This window comes from Microcebus murinus, chromosome 3 (assembly GCF_040939455.1).
Source record: "Microcebus murinus isolate Inina chromosome 3, M.murinus_Inina_mat1.0, whole genome shotgun sequence".
NCBI classification, from domain to species: Eukaryota; Metazoa; Chordata; class Mammalia; order Primates; family Cheirogaleidae; genus Microcebus; species Microcebus murinus.
In genome coordinates, this window is record NC_134106.1 from 79,023,773 (window position 1) to 79,035,827 (window position 12,055).

A 12,055-nucleotide genomic window follows, 5' to 3' on the forward strand; every position below is an offset into this window, starting at 1 on the left:
TTTCTTTTAGTCTGGAAACATCAATTTTTACCTTTATAATCTGAAGGTTATTTTTGCTAGGTTTAAAATTCCAGATTAATGATTCTTTTCTTTCAACACTCTGAAGAGTTGTATCATTGTCTTCTGGATTCTGTCATATTTGTTAAAAAGTCAGCTGTCAATTTTATTGTTGTTGCTGCGAAGATGAAGATTCTTTTTCCTCTGGCTACTTTTAAGATTTTCCTTTTTTCTTTGATTATCAGCAATTTTACCATATGTCTTGGTTGGGATTTTGTTTTATTCATCCTATTTGGAATTCATAGGGCTTCTTATCTGAATTTGATAGCTTTCATTAGTTTTGGGAAGTTCTTAGCCATTATCTCTTTAATTATTTATTTTGATTGATTCATACTCTCTTCCCTCTTCTTGTAGGATTCCAATTTTATGCATGTTAGAATGTCAAGCTGTCTTTGCTATCTTTTATTCTGAAACTTTAAATGATCATCTTTTTAAAGTTCCTTTCTGAGTATGTTCTTTCAATGTATCTTCCAGTCAACTAGTTCTTTTCTTCAGCTATATGCAATTTGTTGTTAAACCTATCTCCACTGAGTTCTTAATTTGGGGTATCATGCTTTCTGATTCTAGAATTTTCACTTAGTTCCTTTTTATAGTTTCTAGTTCTCTGTCAAAATTCTCAACCTCATCTCTTTTTTTTCAATTTGGTCATTGAAAGCATAGTTATCTTAAAGTTTGTGCCTAATGACTCCTTTTTCTGGAGCCCACAGGTATTTATTTTTCCTATCTATTGTTTCTGTTAGCCACATTTCATTCATCTCCATAGAGCTGGTTAGTTTTTATTATGTGATGGGCATTGTATTTGCAAAATAGTTTACAGAAATAATTTGAGGCCTTGGGTAATATTATCTTTCTCCAGAGAGTATGTCCAATTCTGCCAGGTATTTGGGGGCATTAGGCATTCAGGATTATCTTTACACAATTTCACAAGTTGGGGGAATTTTAAACTGTACTGCAGTTCCTTTAGGTATATGTGTACTTGCATGACCCCATTTCTTCTAGGGTGTGCTTTCAGGATTCCAATCCACATGATGGGGACTCACTAGGCTATACTTTTCCTGGGTGGCCCCTCACTTCATTTTAATCACCTGAGCTTGGGAAGGCTGTCAAGAGCCTATGTTAGCCTCTTGAGCACTGCCTCCAAAACTGTGGGAGGTCACCAGAGGTAACATGGGCCTGAACACTGCATTTACTTTCTTTGATTTCTGTATTCTTCTGGAGCTTGGCTCTCTATTTCTTAAGTCAATTTTTAGATTGCTAATGCCTTTCTGCCCAAATTATTTGGAAGCTTCATTTAGGTGAACTGAATAGGTGCATATATGCCATAAAAAATAAACACTTGTTTGGATTTGGGCAACTTGCCCTTCCATTGACCTTCACAGGATGGCTGTAAATTGTCCTGTGTATTGGTTAAGAGCACAGGATTTAGAGCCAGCAGATCTGGTTCTAATCCTTGTTATGCTTCTATAAGCAGTGTAATTTTAGGCAACTTACTTAAACTTTCTAATTCCCACTTCCCTGACTGATAAAATGGAGCTGATGATAATAGCTCTTTTGTTGACAAATAGATGAAATAACATTGAGAAGGTATAATACAGTGTAGACATCTAGTGCATATGCATCCATCAAATGGGATCTTTTCTTATTTGATATGAACTGCTTAAAAGTTTAGTAACATTTGCCAAAGATAGGCGTTTTAGGTTGAAAATGGTTATAATTATGCTTTTTTTTCTGGTTATTGTATTTCAGGAAGGAACTCTTAGGTCATGACTTTGGGGTCCTGGGAATACCTGCTTTATAATTTTTTCTTACCCAAATCTTAGCAATGTTTATGCTTTATCACTCAGGGACCCAGTGGAATACTTTCTTACATTCTGGGGTCAATTACAAATTCCAACAAAGGATGATTCTGGCTTTACCTCCATGTAGTCTTAAAGCATTCCTTCACTCAGAGATGTGTAAGACTTCTGGTTACAGTTTCTACAACTGGCTCAGTTTCTACAATTTCTACAGTTTCTCAGTTTCTACAGTTTCTACAACTGGCTCAGTTTCTACAATTGCCCCAATTGTCTTAATGCCTTTACTAGCTCCCTCTTCCCCCACTGGTAAGGCTGACAGTGCACTAGCAAAGTCCCTGTGATTACCCTCAAGAGCTTTGTTGTTACTGCCCTGCTTTAAGCCACTTGGCCCTGTTTCACATGTCTAGAGATTATCCACACTTCAGGAGACCATTCCTGCCATGTCCCACTGCTAGGCATTTGAAAAAATGTTCATTTAAACATCAGTAACTAGGAGTCTTCATTGGCCTCATGCTGCTTAATTCCTAACCTGGTCTTGACCTCAGAGTGGAAGCTCTGTGAAAAGTCAATAAAAGCAGCAAACAATGTTATGTTATTCTTGGCAGACTTTGCAAAACAATAAAAGAGTTTAACAATAGTTAATTATGGCTTAATAGTTGCTAACAAGTATTGAGTGTTAACAAAGTGGCAGGCAAACACATTCTCTCATTCGATTCACATAACAACCAAACGAGGTAGGCACTGTCATTACCCTTGTTTTACAGGGAAGAGCTGTGGTTTACAGGGGCAAACTGTTTAACCTAAGGCCACAAACCAGTCATAGGGTTCATGTCAGCTACTCATGGAGTCTGTGTGCTCCCCACTTAGAATATTAGACTGAGAAACTCAGACTCTCAGCTTATGATAGAGGAAGTTAATGGGAAGTTTTGAGGGGATGTCTAACAAATTAATAGATCTGAAGTTATTAACAGAATTGCTCTGTTAAAATTAGGTAGATTATGCTTCTAAAGACTATCCTGATGGGGATAGAGCCTGAGGACCTAATTAAAACAAACGGTTAGCAAACATCAAAACCAGCCCCTCAGAACAGGTGAGAAGAGTCTGGCAGCAAAGGGCTATTATCTAGTCATAGAAATGGCGATGTTTAATAAATAATCCATAAGAGGAAGCATCATTAGGCCTTGAGCAGTAGCTTCTTAGAGATCCTCACAATTGACAAAATGACACAATTGACAACACACCTGCAAGTATAAGCCTGTGAAAAATCAACCTTCTAGGCCTGACTAGAATGTTTCCACAAGATCTCTGACTAGACCCATTTGGTGGGTAACCAAGTCAAAGAATTTGCCCCATTAATTATTCTAACAGCCCAATCCAGGGCCTTCCACAGAAATAATTAAACTTGAGGATTTTTATGGTTGGCAAAATGAAACTATTACATAATAAGAATAATTTGGTAAGTTACTGAGTGGTATCAGTTCCTTGCCTTCTTAGGTAAGGTTTTCTTTTTGGCTTTGTTTTTTTTTTTCCCCCTGTGAGTACCTGTACAACCAGAAGCCTGAAACCTAAAGGGTAAGATCCACATTTACCCACATTGTTCTCATTTATCTGAGGAGAGGAAAGAAATTTCCCCTTTAACTTCTTAAGTCAATTAAAATGTAGCTCTAGAGAATTATCATGAGATTGAAGAGTCCTTCACTCCACTTTAGCCTTCTAACCTAATGCAACCAGTCTAAGTGTGGCTACAGATAGATTCAGGGACTGTTAGTGCCAAGGTTTAGGTGCGAAGGTGAAATGGCCTAAAATGCCTCTCCCAGTGATGGCGGCCACGAAGGAGGAGTGGTCATTTGGACCACAGCAGCGGCTTCCCAGGGTGAAGGTGTACAAGTGGAGTTCTCCACAAATCTGTTCTGTGAACTGCCAGTCAGCCATGCTCAATTACGCCTGGCACAGTAAGTGCTCAAAAAATGCTTGTTGGGTAAATAAATTGATTTTAAGAGTGTCTGAGCTGGTCACGTCTTTCAACTGGATCTTAAAGGATGAGTTTGGCCAGTAGAAAAGGGATGAGTTGAAATCAGAGGGAACGGCTCATGCACAGGCAGTAGGGGGGAGGATGACTGGGAAGTTCTCGCTCAGGCAGACGGATGGGATGAGGCCATCAACTGAACATGGTGGGAGGAGGTGTCAGCCAAATTAATAACAAAAATATGACGTTTTACACACATCGGGGAAGTTAATGTTTCAGAGGCTGGTACATCGTGATGAGTGTTACTGTCTAAAGTGGTCCTTCTCCATATTTACACAACTTGAATCCTCCTGCCACCTTTTTCATTGATATATTCTTCAATTGTCCTACAGTCCAAGTCATTGTATACTTAATTTTGTTGTTTTCCACAAGGGGATGTTATTTACTTAAAGGTTGAGTTGATTGTGAGGGAACCCTCCAAAATCAGGAACTTTATTCCAAATTTGTTACCACCTTTATTAGGATGTAGGTTGTCACTTTTCTTTTTTATTTCTTGCTAAAACCTAATGTGCTAATTTGTCAACTGTATTAAAATACAGTATCATTCAAGGGCAAAGTTAAGAGAGAGGTGGTGATAGCAGTGAGGCAGAGAATGAAGAATATAATAATGAGGTTGCCCAATCCAAAGTAGTAAAAACTGCCTGTATGAGCCTAAATTGGAAAACTGGATGCCTGAGAGTCATGGCCCAGGTGTGAGTAATTGAGAACAAGCATGTTTCTGGAAAGGAGAGGAAAGCAAAATGGCTCTTTAATAAATAGTTAATGTTTCTCAAAATGTGGGTTTTCTAAATTGAGCATTTCCCAAAATGTGCTTTTCTCAGATTTTAAATCTCTTAGAGATTCACAATGCTAGCAGTGAAAGACTCTGAGAAGACCTGCAGCAAAGAAAACTATTTAACTTCATGTAACCCAACATGGATCAAACTTATTCGACCTTGGAATTCATTTTTCATGGGATATCTGTTACCATCCCCCAGGAAGATTTGGGAAATATTGAATTAAGAAACCAATATTTAATTTTGAGGTGATAAATGCTTACTTTTGAATCTTTAGAAGTGATTTTTCTAATAAGATCATTATCTATAGTCAACAGTTGCTCAAAAAGTGGATGTAAAAAAAAGTGAAGTTGCCATAACCTTCAGAATCAGAGGAAAACCTTAGAATTAGGAAGAATATGGCTTTAACATCTACTATAAATAATCCAAAAATGTCTGCCATCTCTTGGCTCAGCCAATCCAGGGATAAATTATTCCCTCAAGTTCTTCAGCACATAGTTCCTCTGAAACTGTTAATTCTGCTTAGATGCCTTCTGACTGTGAGTGAAATTTAATTATCTCATTTTCTCTAGTAGCAGAGAGTGGATTAATTGCTTAAGAGGAAAAAAAAAAACACAATGGCTTGTTACATCAGCGGAAAGGAGCAGAGTTCCTTCCTAGTGTGCTCCTGGTGATATGACCATCAAAGCATATAAAAGTCTATAGGAGAAAATAGTTAATGATCCATATAATGCTGTCTTTCACTTTACACTGAAATTTATTTGGTTTTGTGGAATGAGAATAAATGTTGACATCAGGTAGAATTCAGTTCAGATTTTGGCTTTATCATTTACTAGCTCTCTAACCACAGGCAAGTCTCTGAGCTTTGGTTTCCTATTTGTGAAAAGGAATTAATAGTGTTGGGGTACTGGAATAAGTCCCTCCTCATTTTAGCACTTAGAAATCTCCAGGATGATTGTTGCTCACCATCATCCTACCCTGAAGCAAAGTTTCCTGGCAGACATGTCCCACCCCATCCGACTCACGGTTCTAAAGCAGAGAGGCCAGAGCTAAAACATTAGACCTACTAAAAGTAAGCACATGAAACACAGTCAATTAGATAGAAATGCAAAACCACAAATCACCAGGCATATAAAGAAAGACCTAATAAAACAAGAATGACCCACAGGAAAAAAAAATGACAACTAGGGAACATAAGACAACATTAAAAGTACTTTAATATGCCAGGGGGATTTTGAAGAAACTATCACACCCTTAAAATTAAAACAAAATGCTGAGAAAAAGAAACAGAGGATAAAAGAGAGTGGTCACAGATTTCTTTTAAAAGACTAATTGCCGGGGGTGGGAGGAGGAATGGCAGGGGCAATATATGTAACCCTAACAATATTTCTATCCCCATAATATGATAAAATAAATGGGAAAAAAAGACTAATTGGAATTTTTTTTTTTAATTTAAAGGACTAGAAAATAAACCCAAGGACTCTCTCTCCTCTCTTAGACTGTAGAGAGAAAGAGGCAAAGGAAATGAAAAGTATGAGAGAGATCCTAGAAGATCAGTCTAGAAGGTTTAATGTACAAGGTTAGAGATGAAAAAATTATCAAAGAAATACTTGAAGAAAAAATTTCCAAAGCTGAAGGACAACATTCTTCAGATTTAAAAGGGCTTCCTGTGTGTCTAGAACTGGTGAAAAGAGCCATGCCTAGACACATCTTTGATGTGTCAGAGTCCCAGGGACAAAAAGAAACTTCAAAAGGCTTCTGTTCGCAGTCAGATACCAATCAAGTGTGAGGGCAGAGTAAGGGTACTTTCAGACAGAAAGATCTCAGAAAACGTATTTTCCATGTATCTTTTTCTTTATGGGTATTTGAAGATATACTCACAAAAACAAGAGTGGAATAAGAAGGAAGTTGTGGGGTCCAGCAAAACTGTGGTTCTAATCCAGCCCCCTGACAGCAATAAAAACAATTCGCAACATGACAATGACATAGGAGGCTCAGAGTGCAGCCAGTACAGATGGAGGAGAAGGCTGGGGGTGGGTTTGGGGTATCAGAGATTGAATTCTCCAGGAAAAAGGGGGGGACTTAATAGAAAAGACAGACATAGGGAAAATGAATTAAGGGCAAATCATGCAAGAGAACAACATCAGTTGGAAACTCCAAGAATCAGGTGGAGGAATGTATAATAAACTCCAATGTGTAATAAAGCCATAATTCATAGATGAAACAAACTAAAATGTGGCAATATTAGAGTATAAAAACAAAGACAGAGAAATTCTATGGAACCTTGATTCTTGGACCCTTGATCAGCCCAAGGATCATGATGTTGGACTCAATAAAAAGAACATAGTCCTAACTCCTGACCTGATCAGTCTGTGAAGGAATCATGGCAATTTGGTTGCAACTTCAAGACAAAATAAACAGTAAACATTTATCTGAAAAAATGGGACCTGACAGGTAGGAATGGAAGGTGAAGAAGAAGGAAGGGCCACCAATAACATTATTGTTTAAAGTGGGGAAATCAAGAGAGATATCATCAAAGGTTGATGAAGTGAGAAATGGAGATTTAACATAATACTTTAAATTATAACTGTACACACAAGAAGAACAAAGATAACAATGCAAATGTCAGACACCGAGAATGTCCAAGGATCTGGGAGCAGAGGGATGGTATGATCGAACTAAATCCTGAATTTTCATATTGGAGGGTCTATAAATATGATATATTGTTGACAAATTAAAAAAAGAGGTGTAATCATGTTGCCTATATGGAGGCAAGATCAGAAGAACAGAGAATGGAAACAACCTCAAAGAGTGGGGATCTTGTCAGCTCTCATTTGTTCGATGCTCCATCCCTAGAGCCTACAGCAGTTGGGTGCCTGGCACACCTGCTTGACAAATGGTGAATGAAATGACATCTACTCTGGGGAATGGTATTGGGTGGGGAAGGAAAGGGCCAGGGGCTCTTGCTTTCCAACACTGAGTGGTTACCAGATGAAGGTATTATTTTGATGAAAAAAAATTGTAATTGTGAAAATATGCAGAAGAATGGAAAATGCTGTGAAGGAGATAGTCGCCTTGGGAAAAGGAGATGTAAGAGGAGACCTGGAGGAAGAACCAGCCAGGCAAGGGAAGGGTCTTAAGGCACAGAGTGGCTCAACTTGGCTGAGCCTGAACTTTAACTGGGTCTCCTCCTCCTGGCCCAGTGTTAATATCTTTGAAGGCAGAGAGTAGGGCCCTTGGAAATTAGGGGTCCACTGATAGGAAATGCCCTTCTTGTTTAATGCAAGGCTTTGCTGTGTCTTCTCTGTTCTGTAATTCTAAGTGGACTCTGAATCATTTGCTTCTTATTCAAGAAATCTTCAAGTTTAGTCATTTTCTAGTATGTTTCCCATTAGGATATCGCAGTATCTTCTGTTAATGCAGGTAGACTTTTAATTGCAAAAGGACAACATGACACTTCATGGTAGAAGGGAGACCCAGGTGGCTGGAGCAGTGTGTGATGTGGGCAGAAGATTCCATGTGAACCTGAGGAGTAGGCAGGGGCCACGTCTGCAAGGGCTTTGTCGACCACATTCAGGATGTTGATGCATTGCTCAAGAAATGCTCTGTGCATGCACTTGGGACCAGAGCTGCCATGTGGCTCTGTCCCTGGCCAATCAGGATTGGACTGGGCTTTTTGGATTTTATTTTTAGCATCAATATCTTTGAGCTACCAACAGAAGAAGAAAATGCTACCTGTTAGATAACCGAATAGAACATGGTCAACCTATTGCACAAGCTGTGCGCTAATTGCATAAGATGTGCTGAGAATGCTGCAGAAATGGCTGGATTTTCTCATCACCAAGGTGTTGGTGCTTGTCAGGAGGTTGTGACACTGGTTTAGCAGGGAGGCAGAGAAATGTTATCAAGACAATTTAGGCATTGATCAGTGGCAGAGCATGTTCTATTCAAGAAGCCTGAGGAGTGTTTCCTGGGCTCTCAGGAGCCTGGGGCTGGGCCAGCTGCCAGAGATAATTGTAAAGATATGGGCTCTACTCTGCAGAAGTGCCCATTCTTAGAAGACAGAAATAGATGTGGATGAACACAGATCCAGATTCTCACAGAGCACAAATGCTGCACGGGGATTAGGCTCGGTGCTCTGGGAAGCTGAATTAACTCTTCCAATCCACTAGGGTCCTTGTTAGTGCATCGAAGCAGTAATTTACTCAATGACAAGAGTTCATGTCGCTTTCTAAGGCACTTAACTTACTCCCAGGATGTTGGTTGCACACCAGGGGAATCCAGCTCTCTGATCTTTAATACTTGTCATAATTATTTTTCTTTCAATATTACTATTTTCCCCTTGAGAAACTAAAAATTATTACATAAGAAATGTAGAAATATAAGTGTGTGATATTTTTTTTGATAAAAGGTAGCTGGTGGCCCTGGGTAATTTTTGTAGCAAAAGCCTGTCAAATCAATTATATTCTCTCATTTCTGTTTCCAATAATTGAATATTTTATTTCTGTATTTATTTAAGTTCTTTCAAAATGAAAAGGTGGAGTTGTGTTGACACACTGGGAAAGCAGGGTATTATTAATTAAAGCTGTTTAAAGTATAAGATGAAAACAGTGCTGATGCATATAAATTTGCTTCAATGAGCTGTTGGGCTGCTCTGTGAGGTTGTAGGAATATTGTTGGCAGTCCCGGTTGGTGGCACTGCTATAGGTATCAGCCTGTCATCTCCAGTAGGTAAATCTGCCATCCCCATTTATCCAGTCAGAGAAAAAAGTGAAAAAAGTTCCCCCAGATGTTTAGTGCCCATGACTCAGCTGTTTAGAAAATCCAGGATTACGGATGGCATTTGTCACATTTTAATTGGAATGTTCAGTCCTTTCTCCCTGCCTCTGACACTTCCACTGGCCCTCATTGTCACACTGTCACATGGGTGGGGGTGGGGCTTATTCTTCTTTGATATGGTAAGGAACATGAGGTTCAGAAAGGTTGGGGACATTTGCCCAGGGTCACGAGGCTGCTTGGTGTCAGAGCCAGGTTCTGTTTTCCCTGACCTCTGAGTGTCAACCACTCCTCAGCGCCACTACTGCACAAATGCTCTGAAAGCTGAATAAGCAAGATCTGAGAAGAGTAGCCCCCAGAGGCTCCCGCTCCCCACTGGAGACTGATGAGTTAGTTACGCAGAGGCGTGGAGAACTCTCAGGATGGTGTACATATCCTGTAGGAGTCGGCATTAGTCAGGAAACAATTATTCATGGGGCAGGTAGATCTTCGACCCTGTCTCGCTAGCTCCCTTTCTGAGCAGGGGGCTCCTTTGTAACAGGTATGGATGATACTGGCCCCAGTTCTCTCTCTTTCACTCTCCTTCCTTTAGCCTATCCTCATGGGAAAAACTCTCTAGAGGAGTCTGATGTTTTTTGTGGTTGGTTATGGAAGACCAGAGTGACCCACTCACGGAAGGTTAATTTCAGAGTTCAAGCAATGACTTTCCCAGAGTCTGCCTCTTCAGACCCATGCCACTGGAGATTAATAAATGTTGGTTATTGTTATTTGGCCCAAAGGAGGTTTTGAATACAGAGAATTATGACCTGCTTGCCAATGTCAATCTCATAGTCTTAGATTTATACACTGTGACACCAGAAAGCAAAACGGGACACGAGGGTGAACATTATTATATAAAGAAGCTGATTGTAGTTGATATAAAGGACTTTCAAGTAATTTGAACTCTATGGAAAAGGAATGGCCCTATCAAAAGGCAGACAGGTTTCTGTTGCCAGAAGTAGTTAAACAGAATTGATGCCTACTTATCAATGTGTGCTGGGAAAGGACTGTGGTTAGAATAGGTGACCTCTAAGGTCTCAACCCTGGGATGTTTAATTTGTATATCCTTCCTACGGACACATTTCTCAAGAACAGAGGGAGGGAGTAGGATCAGAGGTCAGGGCCAACGGTCAGGTGACTCGAGTCCATCTGTCACAGGACAGAATACAGGTCCACAGCTAATAGGGCTGGCCATCTTCTTAGTCTGACTGATTTCATTTACATTGTCAACATTGACTAACTTAGTAGCAGCAACCACGTAAACCAAAGGATCTATTTTGATTAGATTCTGGAACAAAATTCCCTAACGATTTTTCCCCCTGGAATCACAGAAAAATGTAGCAGAAATATCATTATATCATTTGAATGTTGTACCCACTTGCCAATTACTCTGGATTGATGCTTTCAGATGTAAACAATCAGCTGATCATGAAATCTAAATCATATATGTGACACTTTATTCAAGACAAAAAAGATTGGCTATTTAGGTGAAAACATCAGTTTAGTAGTTTTCCTGGCAAGTGTGCTATAATTAAATGTTTTATATATATATACACACATATACATATATATATGCACACATAAATATACCCATATACATATATAAAACAGTCCAAAGTGAACAGATTTTTTCAAAAAAAGATAGAAGGCCGGGCGCAGTGGCTCACGCCTGTAATCCTAGCTCTCTGGGAGGCCGAGGCGGGCGGATTGCTCAAGGTCAGGAGTTCAAAACCAGCCTGAGCAAGAGCGAGACCCCGTCTCTACTATAAATAGAAAGAAACTAATTGGCCAAACTGATATATATATATAAAAAATTAGCCGGGCATGGTGGCGCATGCCTGTAGTCCCAGCTACTTGGGAGGCTGAGACAGAAGGATCGCTCGAGCCCAGGAGTTTGAGGTTGCTGTGAGCTAGGCTGACGCCACGGCACTCACACTAGCCTGGGCAACAAAGCGAGACTCTGTCTCAAAAAAAAAAAAAAAAAAAAAAAAAAAAAAAAAAAAAAAAGATAGACAATTGGCTAAAAAAAAATATATAAAAATGGCCATTATTAAAAAGTCAAAAAATAATAGATACTGGTATGAATGCAGAGAGAAAGGAACACTTATACACTGTTGGTGGGACTGTAAATTAGTACAACCTTTATGAAAAACAATATGGAGATTCCTTAAAGAAATAAATGTAGACCTGCCATTCCATCCAGCAATCTCACTACCGGGTATCCACCCAAATGAAAAGAAGTAATTTTATCAAAAAGACATCTGCACCTGAATGTTTATCACAGCATAATTCACAATTGCAAGGATGTGGAATCAACCTAAGTCCTCATCAATTCATGAGTGGATAAAGAAAATTATACACACACACACACACACACACACACACACACACACACACACACGTGCACACCATGGAATACTACTCAGCCATAAAAAGGAAAGAAATAATGTCTTTTGCAAGACCTTGGATGGAACTGGAGACCATTATCCTAAGTGAAGTATCTCAGGAATGGAAAAACAAATACCACGTTCTCACTAATAATTGGGAGCTAAATGATGGGCAAAGATGGACACAAAGAGATGTAA

At 39.4% G+C, this 12,055-nt stretch overlaps 1 protein-coding gene across 1 annotated transcript in view; it reads right to left on the minus strand.

Moving 5' to 3' along the window:
• The window catches only part of AFF3 (ALF transcription elongation factor 3), a 539,111-nt gene that overhangs the window by 512,738 nt on the left and 14,318 nt on the right, over nucleotides 1-12,055 (minus strand). The gene's annotated exons all lie outside the window — the stretch shown is intronic.